The sequence below is a fragment of the Cavia porcellus genome, unplaced genomic scaffold (genome assembly GCF_034190915.1).
Source record: "Cavia porcellus strain 051 isolate PalLab524CR breed Dunkin Hartley unplaced genomic scaffold, mCavPor4.1 scaffold_7, whole genome shotgun sequence".
NCBI classification, from domain to species: domain Eukaryota; kingdom Metazoa; phylum Chordata; class Mammalia; order Rodentia; family Caviidae; genus Cavia; species Cavia porcellus.
Window position 1 is genome coordinate 15,894,990 of NW_026947490.1, and position 21,312 is coordinate 15,916,301.

The 21,312-nt window shown below is 39.4% G+C and overlaps 1 protein-coding gene and 1 long non-coding RNA gene across 10 annotated transcripts in view; one reads left to right on the top strand and one right to left on the bottom strand.

Annotated features, from left to right (window-relative positions):
• Window positions 1-1,336, bottom strand: part of Znf568 (zinc finger protein 568) — a 76,355-nt gene extending 75,019 nt beyond the window's left edge. Inside the window, exon 1 of one of the 9 annotated variants that reach the window (XR_010048463.1) lies at window positions 832-984. The gene's annotated coding sequence lies outside the window, so the exon portion shown is untranslated. Of the gene's footprint in view, window positions 1-812; window positions 999-1,036 lie in introns of those variants that run through there. The other 8 variants (XM_063252076.1, XM_063252074.1, XM_063252077.1 and 5 more) reach the window with 8 other exon arrangements.
• A 59-nt stretch (window positions 1,337-1,395) lies between these two features.
• On the top strand, window positions 1,396-14,360 carry LOC134476666 (uncharacterized). Its single transcript, XR_010048466.1, has 3 exons — window positions 1,396-1,854; window positions 11,181-11,428; window positions 13,399-14,360. It is a non-coding gene; the product is annotated as an uncharacterized LOC134476666 (long non-coding RNA).
• Window positions 14,361-21,312: the final 6,952 nt, after the last annotated feature.

The window sequence follows — 21,312 nt, forward strand, 5'->3', positions numbered from 1 at the left end:
CCAGCTGTTCTCTGCTACTGAGTCCAGCAGTGGTTTGTTAAGCATTGTTAAATTAATATCGGACTAGGGGGTATAACTTAGTAAGTACTTGCCATGGGAAAAGGCTCAGGCTTAAATCCTCAGCACCACACACACACACACACACACACACACACACACAATTAAAAAATTAACACATGTGCATATCGAAAGAAGGAAAGCATAATATGGCCATGACGAGCCTGGAAAATATCATCAGGAAAAACCGGAAAGCTACAGAATAAGGGTCGTGAGGAAGAGGAGAGCACCATCAGCAGAGAAGACAGAGGAGCCAATAGAAAGGGAGGACCACTAGAAAACAAATACATAGTTTTGCTGTGGTGGTGGTGGTAGTGGTGGCACTAGGAATTCACGCCACGGCTTTTTGCAACATGCCCATCCCTAATTTATTATGTTTTGAGACAGAGGCTCTCTTATAATGACACATTTGGGATTGAATTTGCAATCTTGTATCAGCCTCGCAGGGTGCTGTGACTGTAGGCATGTGCCGCCACCCCGCCAGGCCCAGAAAATGTTTGCACAGTAATTATTAACTCTTGTCAAGTGCTAGAGAAACTAACCCATGTCCGGCAAGAACCACTATCACAATCATACACAGTTCGCCGTGCTCACACTCACTACAGCCTTCATCACAAACATAGGACCATAAACATCACCATGACTCACAGACATCACTATTAAGCCATCACCTCACACAATCACCGTATCTCCAGCACTCAAATTATAAACTGACAGACTTCCATCATTTTTTTGTTCCAACTCCAGTCACTCACCAGTAACAAATGTACTCACAAGAACAGCGCTTCCCAGTGCCCCTACTCCAGACCCTGAGCACCGCCTAACAGCCTCCGCTCAGTCAGCCACCCGCGGCCGGTACAAACCGGACCGCTCCAGCCCCTCCCTCACCTCCCCCTGCGGGGACTCTTCAGCGTCGCCTACTGGAAACACCCAAATGTGCATCCAGCGAACAGTTTGTAAAAGCCTGAGTGAAGTCTACCTGCAGAGAGGTCCTGGACAGACTCCAACGTATCAAACCAGGTACGGCATCCCCGACCACTACATCCCACCCAGAATGCATTGCGTCTCAATTCAGCTTCCAGTCGGAGAGCTCCGGGGGTTACGGTTATGGTGTGAGTGGCGAGCTAGGGTTGCAGTGGAGGCTCAACTCCGGCGCTACACTCTGCATTGAGGTATAGTTCTAAAACTGCATCTGGACGTGGGAGAATTACTTATTGGAGCAGCCCTTTCGGCGGACTCAGACGAAATACTGAGAGGAATAGGCGTGGGCCCTCTTCGGGACTACATTTCCCAAAGGGCATAGTAGCCTGTCACTCTTCTCGCGGGAATTCTGATGTTTCGTCACACCTAGCGAGACCGTTAGATCAGTGAGTTGAGAGAGCGGTCTCTGGGGTCGCTGGTTCAGATCTATAGGTTTAGATTTGGAAGACTGGAAAGGCTTTAGGTGCGAAGTCTCGAGGCCCACGGGGAGCTGATAAGGGAGAGCTCCCCGAAGAAGGCAGTTTGTGGGTTTGTCTGAGAGATACATTATGACGCTTCGACTTTATGTGCCAACGTATGTGATGTCTGGTCATTTTAAGCATTTTAAGCATAAAGTATGACAGTGCCAAAATATACGTCGCTTTGTATGTATTAGTAAGGGGTTCCGGTCGCCTGTGTGATTGTGACTGAGGAACTGTGCCTCCAGGGTACTTCTGAAGTTTGGTCAGTTCTAGCCCTGGACTGCAGTGAACTCAGCCTTTCTCTTATGTGAAATCGGATAGGCCGCCCCGTTTTTCTCTGATTTACCTTTGTGGGGTAAGTAATGGGGTGATACTAACAATGGCTTTTAACCTCCCTTTGCGTACCAAGAAAAACGTAGTGGCTATTTTGTTCTCCCTCCTAGTTCTGCCCTTTTCCATGTGAGTCACGCAGAAGAGTAAAGAATGTGATGAACTAATGCAAGTAATATCCAAGGTGTGGTGTGATTTCCTTTTTATTTTCTTCTGAAATTTTTGGTTAAAAGAGATATTTTATTTGAATATAGGTCTCTATAAGTTCTCCGTTGGAGTAAAGAGTAGTTGTTCTGGTATTAAAGCCTAGTGTTCATACTAATATTTATGCTAAATGATAAGAGTTTTGCTTTCCCATTTAAATAGCACTCTAAACGGCTGAGGCAGGAGAATCATAAGTGTGAACCTATCCTAGGAAACCTGGCAACTTAGCAAGACTCCACTTTTAAAATTAAAAAAAAATTAAAAGTTGGAGATTTAGCTTCATGGAAAAGCCCTGGGTTTAATTCCCTGTTTTACCAAAAATCCACTTGTAACTGGCAAGTTTATGGATCAAGTTTCTTCCTGTTTTTTTCTCAATATCATATATTGTAAATTTCATTGTTCTCACTGGTCTGCAAATAGGTCTTGTGTCCATGTGTTCATGAGAATATCCATGAGCTCTATTCCATTGATTTATTTGCATGTCCTTGTGTCAATCTTAATTAATTCAGCACTTTTCCTTATAAGATAGTCTGTTTTTTCTTTCACTGGCTTTTTAAAAGAGCTTTAGGTTTTTTTCTGTAATTTTAATATATTTAAGTGCCCATTTCTTTTATCTGCTTGGAAGTTTATAAGTATTATTATTAGTACAGAAAAATATCCTCAGTCTTTATTCCTTCAGTTTCCCTTCACCTCATTTTCTGTCCGTCTACTCCTCTTCAGGATAGAATTTCTTTTCTGCCTGTTTATCTGTTCTTGGTTTTTAGAGTTGATATTTATAGCTTAAATGAAAGCATTATTAATCAAAAGAACTTTATCTCAGAAGTAGGTAGTGGGAAGTTTTTGCATTCTTTAACCAAGTGGTAGTAATAATATATCAGTATTTGATTTGTGTTTCTTGAGAAATTAAGTAAATCATATTCATTCAACATATGATTGTTTTATCTGAAAATTAGAAGGTACTAGGAAAGAGGGCTCAGTATAAGAATAGTGTTTTCTCCATGTATAAATTTGGAATTATGAATGGGTCTAGTCTCAATTTTAAAACTGATGACTTATGATATAACTCCATTGCAGGGATACAAAATTAGGAAAGTGGAAAAATCTCAATCTACATTTACCTGGGAGGTCACTAGAAAATATTTATCAAAAATAGTGATATAGGTCAGGTGTGGTAACATGCACCTGTAATCCCAGCACTCAGTAGGATGAGGCAGGAGCATTGCCACAAGTGCAAGTCCAGCCTGGGCTACACAATGAGTTGAAGGTTGGCCGGAAATACGAAATGAGATTCTGTCTAAAAAATTAGCAATATAGGGATACTAATTTGAAATACAGAAAACATGCCAAGACAAACAGCAAAAAAGAGTTGAGGTAGCCATGAGGTTAGTGAGATTGGCTAGAGGAACAATACCTAATAATTTTTCATAAGTCTTCTTATGATGATTGCACTGAGCTATATTCCTAACCCCTTTTCTTAAATTTTGAGACATTTTACTAAGTTGTCCAGACTGGTTTAGAACATGGCACAGTATTTTTTTACCTCAGCCCTCCTAATAACTGGGAATACAGGTATCTTACCCATGGCTGGCTCTCTTTCCTAATTTTTACCCTATTTTTGCCTTCTAGAAGCTTTTAGAAAGTTCTTCTTTTTCTTGCTACTCTGAAATTTTACTATAAAATATATTGTAAGATATTCATGAAATTCCATCACATTTCTTTCTGCTGGGCTTTAAAGCAAAAAAGAGAAAAGGGAAGGAACATGCTGATTGTGCTGGATGCTTTCTGTTTCATATCACTGGAAAAGTTTAGGCTGTTTATCCACTCCAAAACACATACCCTGGTTCACAAGAAATAAGCCTTCTAAAGATACAATACCAGCCTCTTTTATTTGGTTATTGTATCCTTTCTCTTCCATTGTAAGAGCATGTTTATTGTTTCAGGGGCCAGTAGTGTTCAGGGATGTGTCCATAGACTTCTCTAAGGAGGAATGGGAATGCCTAGACTCTGATCAGATGAATTTGTACAAAGAAGTGACGTTGGAGAATTTTAGAAACCTGGTTTCAGTGGGTAAGAATATCTATTCTCCAAAATTCAGGTTGCCCTTAAAAGTGTCTCCATTTTCCATTGTAAATTATTCATTTCAAGTAGCCACTGACTTTCTACTACATGTTCCCCAAGATATGGTTTGATTTGAAGGGGAATGGAAGACTGAGAAATGGGCAACTCCAGTGGGCTGCAGATACATCTTTCCCATCTTTCTCTGGTCCTCCCTACAGTGGCATTTCTTCCTTGATCACTAAGAAACTAGATCTGATTTCCGGAATACCTACAGTATAAAAATTCCCATGCCTTTTCTTCTGAGCAGGATTTTCCAATTCTAAACCAGCTGTGATCTCATTGTTAGAACAAGGAAAAGAGCCCTGGACAGTGGACAGAGAGCTGACCAGACACTTGTGTTCAAGAGGTCACAGGGCAGGAACAGGGCCATGAGAACAGATTACCTCTGAGATGCTATGAGGCTCTCTTTTCAAAGGCCCAAGGCCTCTTTCATCTGAGCTATCATGTTTTCCTCCTTTTATACTTTTTTCCTAGTACAATATAGGTTTTAGCCATTTAGCTTTATTTCCAAAACAATTATTCTTACATTTTAGATGTCATTCCTTCTTAGTATATGCTGTATTTGGAATTATATAACAGAAGGTAATCTCACCCTAAGAAATACATGTATGTAGATATATGATTTTTTCTTTCCCTATACTAGTTTGCATTTCATCTGCTTCCCAGTTATTCAGTTTATTTGATCAGCTTTTCTGTGATTTTGCAATTTATTTTATTTTTTAAAATATTATTTTACTTTTAAAAAATGTAAATATTAGTATACATGCAGAAAACTAACATAATTATGGAGCATGATGAATTGTGTAAAGCAAATCCATCTATGTAACTAGTAATTGAGACAGAAATAGAATGTTCTTGGACTTGGAGTGTAGCTCAGTGTAGAGCATATACTTAGCCCTAGATTTGACCCCCAGAACCACATTTTAAAAAGACGTTTGCAGAAACAGAGTGTCCTTAGCAACTCAGAACACCTTCATGATTTGTTAGAATAATTCTAGAACTCATGGCTGCAGTATTCTTATGATTACTCTCTTACATAAAGATATAAATGAACTGGAAGGATCCCCACAGGAAAATCTCTCTCCATGGTGTCCGGGCATGTAACTCCTCCTCTATTGATGTGTTTACCAACTAAGAAACCTATCCCAATCCTCCACTTGAATTTTATAATTTCATTATATAGATATGATTGATAAGCTTTCCAGTGTCATGATTTAGCTTTCTGGTGTCATGATTTAACTCTGTCTCTTCACCTTGGAGGTCAGGGGTTGGGGCTGAAAGTCCTAGCTGTCTGATTGCAGACTTAGTCTTTTTTGGCCATCTCCTTGAAATTATCTGTGGACACTCCATGAATCACCTCATTAACATAATCTCAAGTATGGCCAGAAGAGATACATTTTGAATAATGAAAATTCTTTTGTCTTTTTTGAGACAGGGCCTGGCTGGCAATTCAGGCTGCCTTTGAACTCACTTTGTAGCACAGGCTGGCTTCAAACTCATAGCAATCCTCCTGCATCAGCCTCCCAAGTGCTGGAATTACAGGTGTATGCCACCATGCCTAGCTTGAAAGTCATTTTTATCAGGAAATTCAAATTCAAATTCTGAAGCTCTGTGCCAAGAACTAAGGATAAAGGCCAGATACGTTTTTTACTATATCACAAGTAGGTATATTTTATGTAACTCCATGAGATATTCTGAATTCAAATTCTCTCTTGTACCATTTTTTTTTTGTACTTCTAGTTTTCTATTTATTTATTTATTTACCTATTTTTGGTACCAGGGATAAAACTCATGACCTTGCATTTACCAGGCAAGCACTTGAGGCACTGAACTAAATCCCTGGCCTACTTTTAGTTTTCTGGGTGAAGAGAAGTTAATTATCCTTCTATGTGGAATAAAACCTTTGAACTCAGGGCTCGGGACTTAGCTCAGCGGCAAAAAACTTTGAACTCTTTCTCTAGCTTTTAGTATTTCTTATTCACCTCATTATTAGAAATACCTGATGTTTTAAATACTTTATTTTTACGTATCTGCACCATGAGTGATTTCTGTAGAATTTATCTACCTAGATTCTGCATTTGATTCCCTGGTTAACAGTGTTACTTATTGCTTAATAATTGGTGTTCCAACTTCCAAGTTTTATTGCTACTACCTCTTTTCCAGTATCCTTTGTCCTGGAAGTTTCTATGATGGATTGATAAACATGGAATTGTGAATTCATATGGGGGGGGGAGAGAAACTGCCACTTTTAATAGAAATTATGCCTCATTTTTATTAAAAATATAGTTACTCCTTATTGAGAACTTGAAAATTTACCAACTTACCAAAATTTATTTGTATTCCCAAAATCAGTGCTCAGATATCTTCCCTGTTATATATAGAAGGGGAAAAATTGAGTCTCCCACTATACTTTCCCAGCTGAGATCAACCAAAGTGTTGCTCTGCCTTATTTTAGCTCTCTTAGTACTAAAATATATCTTTTTGTACTTTCACATTTTCTTCTTCCCCTTCTTTCTCTTCCTCCTCCCCTACTTTCTCTTCTTCCTTCTCCTCTTCTTTTTGGCTTTTGTTTCACGATGTTAGAGTCACATTGTTGTGCCGTCTGTTGGTGATTTCACTGTTTAGAATGTCCCTTGGAGAGTTTATTTCTGTGGCAGAGTGCCTGTTTAGCATGTGTGAATCCCTCATTCCAAACTCCAGCACCACAGATAGAAACAAATAAAATGGCCCCAAGCATAGTATTAAATTCTGCTTAATGTTCCTAAGCACATGAAGACTGTGATATGTCTTATGGAGAACATATGTGTTAGAGATTTGTTAAGGCATAAAAATTATAGGGCTTTTGTCCTTACATTCAATACTAATCAACCAACAATATCAAGTGTCTTTATATAAAAGTATAAAACAAGATTATATATACTGTATTAAGTTGATGAAAGCAGTAGTTCAGTATTTAATAACTCAGTGTTTCTGCAAAATTTATAGACTATAACTACTATAAATAGTAAGAGTTGTTTATATATTTTTTAAAATTTATTTTTGAGAACAATACATCTAAAAATTCATTTTAGTATCTCAGTAATTCAGCACATTATGTATTGAGCTTCTTGTATGTTTTAGGCATTGTGCCAAGAGTTGAGTATCCACTGGAGAATGTCTTGATCTCATTTTACCTGTGCAGATGTATATAACATTACAAATTATTGCTGTTAAAAAAAAGAATAACCTAAGGTCAAATATCAGAAAAACTATCATTTAGACTGAAGGTTAGGTATGGTCTCACTAGAGATATGTTTTGAGCTAAGGCCTAAATGATGAGCAGTAATTAACAGGACCCAGTGATTTAGAGTGTGAATAACACAGTGATTTAGAGTGTGTGCTATACCTACAAAGAAAAACCCCTGTGAGAAGGCCCTGAGGAGCAGGGAGAACTAGATATGCTTGAAAGATAGGGCCTCCTGAGCAAGTAGAAGTGACATATGAACCAGGGATAGAGGGAAAGGCAGGATCTATATCAGTGGGATCTTAACTGATAAATTACCAAGAAGCTTAGATTTTAGGTAGCATGAGGCTAGACCAAGTATCACTTCAAGTGCTTGATAAATTAGAGGGTACTGGAGCATAATGGGAAAACCATTAAATTTATGTAGCTGCCTAAGAAAGAGGTGATATTGTTCCAGAGTACAAGTATTAGAAGAGGACAGTTGGAAGAGATTTTTATGAACTCAATGTAAATTGGCCAGTAGTTATCAGGGAGATAGGAGGGAAAAGGTCATGTATTTGTCTTGAGATGATCTACCTGGTTTTATTTTGATGTCTGCAAGCTATTTTATTTGCTCAGTATTCCTATTTTTGCCATGACATTTTTTCATAACAATATGTACTGAGTGCTTTATTTTAAATCAGATTATTTATATGGTATTTCATGTCTTTGTGGTAATTATGAGTTAATTATCATCCTCATGTTAAAACATGAGGTACAGATGGCTCAGAGCATAAGTAGTTGCCTTAGAACATAAAACTAGGGCTTACTGGGCCTGGGATTTAGCTCAGAGGCATAAGTGCCTGCCTGGCGAGCGCAAGGTCGTGAACTTGATCCATAGTACCAGAAAAAACAAACAAACTAGGGCTTCTTAATTGTTGACATTGAGTTCCTCTTTTCTCATAGTATATTTCATCTTATATTTCTTATGTCTCAGACTTGTACTACTTCCCATTGTGATTCTATTTTAAGGCCAGCCTTACTAAATTCCAAGAGAAATAATTTTCAGAAGATTCCCTATTCATTTCATGCTTTATACACCTACCATTCCTCAGTTTTTATTCAGCATCTTAAGACTTGCTGAAAAAACCGTTTGCCTAATGTGAATTTGCCAACAATTCACCTTTGCAGAATTACTGACACTAACATCTTTAAACAAAATCATTTATACATATAGCACATTTACTCTGCTCAATACTGCTTTGATGTAGGTCTAACAATTATCATAACAAAATTACATAACATAGAGTATGATTCACTGTGTATATAAGCATATATTTATAATATAGATGGCCCCAAGCAGTATGTATTCTGATATTTAAGATGATTCTAGCCACACTAAAATTTGACAATAGAGTTCATCTACTTCCCTAACCATTTCCTCAGCTTTTATTATCTCTCTTTAATGCTTGTGTTTCTTTGCCAGTTTTACAAATTTCTTTAATTGCTTTAATCATATTTGAGACCTATATAAGCATGTCCTTTCTCAGTTTAATCTACCTATTTTTTTTATAAAGAAATGTAACTCTTCTAGAATAGGAAAAATGATTTTTTAAAAAATTTTTAGATATGAAATCAATGTGTGGAACCAAAATATTATCTCTAAAGAAGAGACATTTCAATCAAGTAATACTTACATCTGAAGACATGCCCACTTTTATTCAGCCTACATTTCTTACTCTACATCAGAAAATTACTAATAAAGAGAAACCTTGTGTACGTAAGATATGTGGGAAGAACTTTGATCAGAACTCAATTTATTCAACATCAGAGAGTTCATTCTGGTGAAAAATCCTATGACTATAAATATTATAGGAAATCTTTTAGTCGTGGTTCACTTGCTACTCAACATCAGATGATTCATACTGGTGAAAAATTATATGAATGTAAGGAGTGTGGCAAGGCTTTTAGTTGTAGTTCATAATTTTCTCAGCATCAGAGTATTCACATTGGTGAGAAATCCTATGAATGTAAAGAATGTGGACAATCTTCTAATTATTGCTCAAACCTTAATGATCATCAGAGAATTCACAAGGGTGAGAAACCTTATGACTGTAAAGAATGTGGAAAGGCCTTTGGTAGTCGCTCAGACCTCATTCGTCATGAAGGAATTCACATTGAATAAATGATAGGCTCTTTTATAAGTAACTTTCATAATTTTAAAAACATAATGAAAACAAACCAGGAAATACAAATTCAACTTGGTAACTTAAAACAGCATAAATTTATTTGCTCAATTTTGGTGTGCAGAGAACCAAAGTCAAATTTGTTGGCAGGTTGGTTCCTTATGAGAATCTATTACATACCTTTCCCCTGACTTCTGGGGAATCCAGCCATCCTTGACACTCCTTGTCTTGTAGATATAGCATTCCTCTCTCATTCTTCATCTTTGTATTGCACTCTATGTATCTTCTTTTATAAGTTAATGATTTCATCTTAACTTGATCATGTTTGTAATCATCCTATTTCCATGTAAGATCCATTTACTAATACCAGGGGATATGACTTCACTGTATGTTTTTGGAGGGACATAGTTCAACTCATAATACCATGTTAACACTACTTCATCTAATGTATTGATAGTTTTTTATATATAATGTTTATTGTTTTTTGCTACTTAGTCTTGAAGCCAGGGGTGCTCTACTGTTGAGGTACATCCCCAATCCTCTTTTTTTTTTTGAACCAGTGTCTCACTGAATTGCCCGTATTTGGCTTGAAGTTGTAGTCCTCCTGCTTCTGCCTGTTCAATAGTTTGCACCATCAAGCCAGGCTTTTTTTCCTCAGTGCTGTGGATTGAGCCCAAGCATGCTTACAAGTGCTCTATCACTGAACTATATAGTCCCAGCCCTATTATAATTTGTTAGTCAAATGTATTTTAAAATGTCAATTTAAGGTTTAAATTTCAACCTCCTGTCTCTAAAAAAAGAAAGATCCTCCCCACCAAACTACTTTACAGTAATTCCTTCTTTTCCTACTGTTATGTATTTGATACATTTCAGCTTAGGTTTGGGGGCCAGTTTTTCTATTTTTATGACCTATACATCCACCAATTTGGTACTGTAATGTGTATTACATAGACTTTTATTTACATAGACATAGAGTGAACGGCAACCCCATTCCCTTTCCCGGACATAGATCAAGCATTGAACGAACATGAAGTGTTCATGGGAGGCCTTATAAAGGCATTCAAGACAAGAGGGGTAAGGGTTAGAACAAAAGAATTATTGCAGTATTTTCAATTTATCCATAAGGTTTGCCCTAGAGGGTTCTATAGATACCAAGAGGTGGAAAAGAGTAAGAGATGCTTTAAAAGATTATTATAGTTTTCGGTCCGGAAAAAGGTTCCAGTGACTTTACATAGACTTTTAGCCCTTCACAAAATTGTAATAATACTTTTGAGAGCAGCATGTTTTCTCTCCTCGTTTTATTATTGTTAAAAAAAAACACAGAAAAGGGAACATAAAAAATATTGTCTTAATTGTACTGACCAGAAATGACTATTTTAAAACCATTATAAGATGTAGGGAGCCGAGCGACAGCCCATTGCTGCCTCCCTGCCTCTCTCTCTCCTATGGGCACTGCGTTTCCCTACATTAACCATAATCCTCTCCTGCTTACAGCCTCTTCCTGTCCCACCTCCGGCCCTTGGCCTATAAAAGATGTGATCACTTCCTGAATAAACGGAGGCTTGATCGGATTATTTCGACTTGCTTTCATCTCTCTTTGTCTCCCCTATGTCTTTTATTTAATCCCTGTTCCCCCTCCAGGAATTCCCCACAGATTGATCTGTAGGCCGGATCAAGTGGCGCTCAGTGTGGGGCTCCTGGCACAGAGGAGTTAACGAGGGAGCCGTTCAAGACAGCCGGCTTAAACTGAAAGTGAAACCAAATTGAACTAGAGACGTTGGCTGAGGAGTGAGCAAACTGAATCAAGGATTAAAGCTTAAAGCAACAGGACCTTCAATCAAGTACCAAGGCCTGTGCAGACAACTACCCAACATCCTGCCCCAGTCATGGTGAGTGAACGGCAACCCCATTCCCTTTCCCGGACATAGATCAAGCATTGAACGAACACGAAGTGTTCATGGGAGGCCTTATAAAGGCATTCAAGACAAGAGGGGTAAGGGTTAGAACAAAAGAATTATTGCAGTATTTTCAATTTATCCATAAGGTTTGCCCTAGAGGGTTCTATAGATACCAAGAGGTGGAAAAGAGTAAGAGATGCTTTAAAAGATTATTATAGTTTTCGGTCCGGAAAAAGGTTCTAGTGACCACCTTTACATATTGGAATTTAATCTCTGAGCTGCTTGCCCAGAGGCATGCAGATCCTCAGATTGAGGATACAGTCGCACAATGCCTTATAGTGCTCCTAAGATAGCGCCTGCCTCTGGCAAGCCTCATGGCACTCTTAAAATGGCGCTTGCTTCACTTCTGCCACATCAGCGTGGGTCCCTCCCCAAAATTGCGTTTCCAGTGATGGAAACAAACGTACCTCCCCAAGGTGGCACTGTACAGCTGCAAGATGGCGCGGGCGCTGTGCCCCTAGCTCTATGAGTCATTAGGACTCATACGCCATTCACACTTGCAACTTTAAAAAAATTAAAGACAGCGGTTGCCCAATATGGCCTTATAGCCGCTTTCATTCTTGCTGTTTTAAATTCTCTGGCTGACGTCTGGCTCACACCTACAGATTGGCAAAGATTGGCCCGAGTGACTTTATTGGGTGGGGATAATCTTTTGTAAAAATCAGAGTATACAAAAAATTGCAGAGACTGCCAGACGCAATACACAAACTGGCAATGGGTTTGACCTTAATATGTTAATAGTAGAAGATGCCTATGCATGCAGAAAGGCTCAAAAAAAGTTTAATCCAACACTTTTTGCTCAAATTCAAACAGCAGCTACCTGAGCATGGAGAAAGCACCTACAAAAGATAATATAAGCTCCTTTTTCACTAGCATTAAACAAGGCCCAGATAAACCCTTTTCAGAGTTTGTTGATAGTTTGATTGCTGCTGCTAGCAGAGCCTTTGGCCACGCTGATGCAGGCACTGATTTTGTTAAACAGCTGGCTTTTAAAGGCGCCGTCACCATCTGCTGGGCCACTATCAGACCTCATAAACATAGAACAGGCCCATCAGCTACACCACCTCAATGCTCACATCCTCCGCCTCCTCCACAAAATTACCCGTGAGCAAGCCAGACAAATTGTAAAAAATTGCTCCTCTTGCGCTTATCCACTTACCTGTTCAACACCTAGGAGTCACCCCAAGAGGTTTAATCCCTAACGCCTTATGGCAAATGGATGTTACTCATTTCAATGAGTTCAGCAACCTAAAATATGTACATGTTATTATTGACACATATAGTGGCTTCATTTTTGCCACTCTCTGGAGAAGCCGCTAGACACATTATAGCCCATATGCTGTCAGCTTTCTCAGTCCTGGGATGTCCTCAACAGCTCAAGACCGATAATGGCCCTGGCTATGCCAGTACCTCCTTCGCTCAATTTTGCAAGAGCCTTAATATCCTTCACACCACAGGTATACCTTATAATCCTCAGGGACAAGGCATTGTTGAACGTGCGCATCGTTCCCTTAAATTCACTGTGGATAAAATAAAAAGGGAGACATGGCACCCAACCCGGGGGTCCCCTAGAAATGTCCTTTCACATGCTCGTTTTATTTTAAATTTTCTGACCCTGGATGCTTCAGGCTGCTCCGCAGCATCTCGATTTTGGCATACTCAAACTCAAACATGGTTTGCGTCTGTTTTATGGAGAGACCCACTAACCAATATGTGGAATGGCCTTGACCCAGTCCTTATCTGGGGACAAGGTTCAGTATGTGTTTACTCTCAACAAGATAGAGAAGCTAGATGGCTACCTGAACGCCTCGTAAAACAAGTAGACAGTTCTTCAAAGACCCCATGCAATGGCCAGGAATAATGTCATTTCCTGAGGCACAATCCCCTGTGTTTTCTTACAGGTGACACAACCCCCCCGGAGCCTTATGCTGCCTACTCAGCCTTTTCCTTGAGCCATACCACACCCATGGTGGATTTCGATCCCTGCCAAACAGACTACAACTGCTGACAGCCATGCACACAATCTCGTGACTGTGGAAGAGGCTCTTCTCGGTCTAGAGAAACATACACCAGCCAAATAGACTGCATCCAGTGTTATGCGAGGCATGCTCCAAGACATAGGAGAATGACTTCAACAGAGATACCAACAAATGGCTGCCAACCCCTTCTCCTCGATATGTGTGTGGTGGGGAAGCTTTTCCCTTACCTAGTACCCCTTTTGGGTCCCCTAGCTGCCCTATTGCTTCTCCTTTCTGTGAGCCCTTGTATTTTTCAGAGGATTATGATGCTCATTAATAACTGGATAGATGCGTTTATGGCAAAGCCCATTCAGGTACACTATCATCAGCTGGAGATGGCAGATCAACAAACCTACCGGGAAGGAATTCCCATGGGTGGCCCATATGACGATGCGGCCTAACTGCCCTGGGGCAATGGACAGGCAGTCAGAGACAGGCAACTAGGACATGCATGTTAATTCCAACGGCCACCTAAGATGGGCACAGAACCAAGTGCTGTTCTGCAAGCCCATGATGGGTAAGGCCTCGTTGGGTTCATGCAATGAGGTCCTTGACCTAAGATAGACGCTGTCCGGCAGGGCCTGCCATACTCTTTTGATTAAATAATATAGAAAGGGAGGCGATGTAGGGAGCCAAACGACAGCCCATTGCTGCCTCCCTGCCTCTCTCTCCTATGGGCACTGCGTCTGCCTACATTAACCATAATCCTCTCCTGCTTACATCACATACCCGGATGTGATGGTGACCCTGTTGTATTCATCCCCTTAGCCTCTTCCTGTACCACCTCCTGCCCTTGGCCTATAAAAGGTGTGATCACTTCCTGAATAAACGGAGGCTTGATCGGATTATTTCGACTTGCTTTCATCTCTCTTTGTCTCCCCTATGTCTTTTATTTAATCCCCGTTCCCCCTCCAGTAATTCCCCATGGATTGATCTGCAGGCCAGATCAATAAGAAATCTTTCTAGACATAAATATAATATCCACAATGTACCATAATCCAAAATATTCCATGATTACTATTTCAGTAAGTGTAGATCTTCATTTTTAATTGTGTCATAATTTTCTTTGGTGTGCTCAACAATCATTTTGTTAAGTAACTACTGATAAAAGTTATAGTAGACTCTGAAGCTTTCCACATGTAAAAGTTGCCTTCTAAATGTAACTTTAATTCTGTTTTTTTTCTTTTAAAAATTGTATTTCTTTCCTTTTTGGGGGGAGGGGGATCCTAGGGATTGAACTCATGACCACGTGCTTGCCAGGCAGGCACTTATGCCACTGAGCTAAATCCCCAGCCCTAAAAATTATATTTCAGTGCATAAATAACTAATATTTCTCCATTTAATTATCAGTAATTTCAGTTCATTCATTTAAAACAAATTTATTTTGACAGTTTGTAATTACTTGCCAGTTTTTTCTTTTAGACATTTATATACTTGTATACATACACAAATATATAAGAACTATGCAAATACTTATGGAAAACTTACTGTGTTATACCTTTTTATAAATACATACCAATGTGTTGTTTTAAATGTTATAAAACCTGACCCAGGAAGCCACACACTTTCAACCACCAGCATACAAGTCCCATGTATTGCCAGGTGCAGTGCATGTGGACAGAGGTGAAATATGGTAGATTTTCACTTCACCCATGTTCACTTTTGGAGGCAGACTGAGGCTGACCTAAAAGACTTATCTTCCTAGAGTAATAAGTGCAAGGGCCAGATTTTAACTGATCCATAGCACTGCCTGGGACCCTTTGAATCTGGATCTCAGATCTTGCTGTTTGGGTTTGTTTCCATATTAGCAGCCCACTCTTGTAATGGGCAGCCTAGTGCTAGAAGACTTCAGGCACTTTCGGGAGCTGGGTATTAATCCCTCCCACAGCCCATGTTCTAAGAACAAATTAATTCTCATCAGGCTTCACCTCTTAAAGTGTACCTCCTCTCCATACCATTCCATAGAAGACAAACACCCACCCTGTGAGTCTATCCAAACACAGCAGGTAGATGTCTACATACTGCTCAGTCAGAACATTCACAATCATTCCGATGTCTTCGTATCCATTGTCAAGGTAGTGAGGGCAAAATCCCTTCATGGACCTGAAGCAACCCAAGCTACATTCCCTTTCCTTGCTCTCAGGCTTTGCAATGTATTCTTGAAAATTTTGAGCAACCACTAATATAGAACTACATCTAGCCCCCTTTATTTAACATTTCTCCCTTTAGAGTTTGAATGCCCCTTCCTCCACTACCCATTTCCAGAAAAACCCAATCTCTACTTGACCTTCTGGGTCCCAGAGCAGCACGGGATACAAAGAACTTCCCCTGTTCAGATCAGTCCACAGCAATTGGAGATCACCTTCTGACCCAAAAACCTCACATCCTAAGGATCATGAAAATAAAACTTTGGTTTCATTCCCATTTATTGACCTGCTTCTCTCTTCCCTGTGGACCTGGTTTAAGAACCAGCGTATGAAATGGAAGAAAGATCAGCTAAAAATGAAGCTAGCTTTTTTGCTGGGAACATCCACACAGTCCTCTTCCAGAAAACAAGGAGCAGGTCCTACAAGTCCTGTTGCAAGTTTTTCACCGATTTTTGCGATTTCTGACAACCATGTGTATGACCGATCAGTGCACTTAGAGAAAGATATCAGCAGAAGACATGGAGCCTCTGTGTTTGGTTCATCATTCCACACTCAATCTGATGACATTCAGGGACAGTACATTGAGCATTTTGGCACTTATGACACAAATGAACTTGTAGAACTGCATTATCTGCCTGGGGAAGATGATCCCAGCAGTCTAAATACATAGCTCCCCCCAGGCTGCCTGCAGTGAAGCAGTGAGCATAGCGCTGATGGGCAGAGTGACTCTTGACACCCACAGCTTTGGATACAAGCCCACATTTTCAAGCGTAGTTACCAACTGATTTTCATATATGCAGCAGAGCTTTGAGGACTTGTCATTTCATAGAAGGAAATAAAATAGCCATTTCACTGTCACTGTTGCCTGTTTCTGTTTGTTTTGAATTCCCCCTCCTTTCATTTCAGTACCTGTACACTCCTCATGGGAAGGAAATCAGAAGCATGGGGAAATTTAGATTCCTGATTCTCCCTCACTATCATTGACTATCACATGCATGGGTTCTCTCTGGAAACAATAACAAACAGTTCTAGAGGGTCCCCCACCAAGATTGCCTGAGAAAATAGTTACGTGCAACAGGTAGGCCTAGGTTCACATTGAAAGCAAGACACTACCTTACTGTAGTGCCATATTGTTGGGAAGGAATCTCATTTTGAAGAAAGTACAAATCAGAAGAATTTACACTCCCAGTTCACGCTGGTTTCTGAGAATATTTCAGATAGATGTTCCAAGGAAAGACACCTGTTTACTTAAAGGGGAGTTAGCCGATCTCTGCAGAGGCAGACAGCAATAGTGTGGCTTCAGGTGGATTGAAATGGCACTACCTCCAGTGGTCCTGAGTCAAATGAAAGTTGGGGGAAGATGCCTGCTTTTAGGAGAGCCAAATAGGATCATTTCAGTGGTACATGTTCTGTTGGCAGAGGTGCTTGTGTGGAACAGAGTGACTTAGGGATGTGATGTAAGGGGTCTTTATGGGTAGGACATGTTCATGCATGACCAACGTGGTCGTATATTTGGACCTGGATTGTCCAGCTGAGTGTGAACCTCATTGAGAGGATGCAGATTTCTTAGGAGGTGGGCAGTTAACCGAGATGTGTGTGAGTGTAACTGTTGAAGTCACACTGTACAATTTTCCTTCACAACTGTGACCACGTGTACATGAATGCCAGAGCAGTAGCACAGCATCACTGCATAGCACCGTTAGCAGGAGTTTGTGGAGTGTATTACTCAGTGGTAGTTGAGCTGGACTGTCTATGTGCATATGAGCTGCTAGCGATAGAAACTGGTGCCTTGCATATGCTAAGCATGAAGTCTGTTACTGAGCAATATTGCCGAATCTCATTTTAACAATTTCAGATGCTACAACATTATTATTGTGTAGTAATCCAGAAAGTTTCCTTCCCTTCCAACAGGTAAGTGCTGTGAGACTTTCTACATGTCAGAATTAAGGTTTTACCTCTGTCTTATCTTCTGGGCCTGAGAAGTAGGAATTTCTCATAAGTTGTTTTATATCAGAGATAGTGACCACTTTACAATCAAACTTCAGGCCCAGATAGACTAACTGTTCTGCCACTCCTCTGTCTCATCAAGGAGACTGGGATGTGATTATGATGAGGAGCCAGCATTTGACCTTTCACCTCTAACCTGTTTCTTCTAATCTTTTGACCTCCAGTCTCTTGTTGGAGGAACACTCATACATATTATGTACACTTAAACCCCACAATAGATACCACACTCACGGAATGAGTCCTTTCCTATGGGTGTAGAGTGATGATCAAAGGGAAACTGTCAAGGCTTGAGTCTGGATGTCTCCCCAAAGTCTCATGGAGGCATGAATGTGGGCTTCTAGATTTGGTGAATGACTCAGGGTCCCACGCTGGGATTATGGGTGTGAGTGTTATGCCCAAGTGGATGTGGCTACATACAATATAAGGGACAGAAAAATCTTCTCTTTGTTCTCCTCTCCTTTTACTACCATTTTGATCTGCCTTTGGTACTTGCAGTCCCCATGAACAGACCCTCAGCTTATGTCACACTTCCTTGGAACCAGCTGAGCATGGACTGAAACCTCCATGAATTGTAAACTCAATAAACCTTTCCTTCCTTCATTTTGGACATCGGGTATTTTGTCACAGTGATGAGAGAAAAGTAACCAAGACAATAACCATGAGATTTCTGACGTGTGATTAAGAGTCCTGAGTGAAAATAGAGGAAGTAGGAGAGATTCAGGGAGGATCAAAGTAGTTTTGAAGCTTACTGTGTTTCATACATTTTCCTTTTGTAGGTCTCGGCTTTGCTGTTTCAGCTTTGCCCATTCATTCCCACTGAGTTTTGTGAAGATAATACAGGTGTGAAGAGATCTCTCCCTGACCTCAGTGAATATCCATGAAGGATCACGAGCAGACTCCTCCTCGAGAAAGGAGGTTTGTCTCTTTAAATGACCATGGTATTATCAAATTCCATTAACATGATTCCACATCACGCCTTGTATGTATTTGTCATTAAATCTTTAGAAAACTTTACAGAATCTGAGGATGCATAAGGAATTTCCTGGGAGGGCTAAGGGAACACAGGTGGATAAATTGATTTTTAATTTTAAAGAGGATAAAAAACACTAAAATACATCATAATAATTTAAGAAACACAGATTTCAAAGCAAGACAAAAGGAGAGCTTCACTGTCTATCATATTGTCTTTTATTTTCTTCCACATAGTTGTCCGTATCTTCACACACAGTGAATTCATACCAAACAATATTAAACTGATCAGAATAGGAAGATGAAGGCATTTTAGGTCTTCAAGGCCAGACAATAAGGAAGTCAACAATGGCTGCCATAGTGTCTCCCTTTCTCTTCAAAATAGATGTCCATATCTTTACACATTTTGCAATTAAACAAAAGAAAACAGATTAATATTACTCTGGACAGAGAATAATAGAATTGCTAGATTTTATATCATGACATTATGGAATTAGCACTGGGTATCTTAAGTGTCTCTTTTTTCTTCAAAGTATATCTGTTCACTACCTCCTGCATTACATAAGCGATTTTTGTAAACTGTTTAGAAGTTCTACACATGTGTGCATCTCTACATGTATAACTTTCATTTCCGTATTGGAAAAACAAAATAAGAGAACAAACAAATTCCTAGAAAAACATGAAACAAAACAGACATATAAAATCACAATAGTAGGTGATCTACAGTACTTACTATGATGTTATCTTGTTATTTTCAATAGAATTATCTATATCATCATGCATAATATAATTGAACATAGCACTACATTGCAATATTAATAAACACGTAACTTTGGAGACATTATATGACTTCAAAAGCAGCTAATAATCAAATCGGGATGAGTATCCTACTGCATCTTGTCATCCTCAGAGTAGTTGCCTCTACCCTTAGCCTTGATACTATCAAGCATACCAAATTTGAATAAAATCAGTCAAGAGAAAACAGCGATCTAACAAACCAGATTCAAATAATATCAATCATGGTAAGACCGTGCAAGAAATATAGGGCTTCAGGTTAAGTTAATAGGAAATTAAGGACAGTTACTATAGTATATCCTGCTATTTTGGGGATAGCTCTCTGTGCCCTCTGAGTAAACAGACTGGAAGAGAATAAAATCAAACTAAACAGAGCAATAAGTCTAATGTGGCTTTTAAATCCTGAGAGACTATTGACAATGTCCTCTGCCTTCCTTTTTTAGACAATACCTCCCATTTCCCTTTCTCAGGGTACATTGTACGTTTTGGGTCCCACTAACTCCTTTAGTTTTTAGATTAGTGGGGCAACTCGCTATCTACCTAAGTGGTTCACAATCATTTTATCCCTGAGCTTGAACTTGACCTGTATTCCCTTACCTATTAAAGCCTCAAGGTTTTCCATGATTATAGCTGAGTAATTCTCCACTGCACAGAAGTGTCATGACTTTCCAACCTATCTTCAGCTGCTGGACCAGCTGTCCCTATTTGTCTCTGGTTCCCTGCCACAAAGAGCATTGTTTTCTCATCTTTGACTTTCAGTTCATTAACCCTCTTTCAGGTAGATTATATTTCCTATTCAGAGCATCTCGATGGACCCTATCTCCTGATCTACTCTGCCTGTGTTTCATTTTGTTAGTGTATCAAGGCCATCTATGTTAGAGATTATAGTCAACTTTCTCTGCCACATTTCTGCTTTGCTATTTTTCTGCCATTGATGTCTACTTTTCTCCTTCATGCCACTGTCTGCCCTCTTCATTCAGGTCTCAATACCACACTTGCTGGAATCCTGGTGATCTTTTTCTCTCTCTCTAGAGTGTCATTCAGTATTTTTGTAGGGTTGGATTGGTGGTCACAAACGCCCACAGTTCCCTTTTGTCATGGAAACATCTTGTTTCTCCATTAATTTTGAGAGACAGTTTTGCAGGGTACAGTATTGTGGTTTGCAGGTTATTTTCTTTCAGGGCTTGGAATACATGGCTCCAAGCTCTTCTTGACTTGATGCTTTGTATCAAGAAGTCTGTCATGATTTTGATGAGTTTTCCTTTATAGGTGATCTGTTTCTTTTCTCTGACTGTTTTTAATATTCTGTTGTTGTGATCAATTTCTGGGATCTTGATTATTACATATTTGGGAGTAGATCTGTTTTGGTTGTAGCTGGCTGGAGTTCTGTATGCCTCATATATCTGAATATCATTTCCTTTTCTGATGCTTGGCAAGTTTTCCTTAATTATTTCTGTGAATAGCTTTTATATTTCATTTCTGTTTACTCCTTCTTCTTTGCTCATTTTTTTTTAATTCTTAGGTTATAGATCCACTTGCCGCCTTCTAGCCTTTGTGCTGTTACTTCCTGGTCCCTTGTTATTTTTAGGAGATTTTTCTTTCCATGATCACACAGTGCCAATCTATCTTCAAGTTTTGAAAGTCTAACTATAGTTTCTGTTAAGGAATTTCACCAGCTTTCAATGGAGTTTTTAGTTTCCTGATAATCTCTTTGGATCTGTTTCATGTTTTCTAGATTTTGTTTATATTCTTCATCAAAGGTTTCTTTTCTTTTTCTGTGTTCCTCCACTCTTCCATCAATGTCTTCTTGAGAGGTTCTTAACATTACTTTTATTAATCTTTTTAAGTCTTGCTTCACTTGAATTACAGTTTTGCTTTT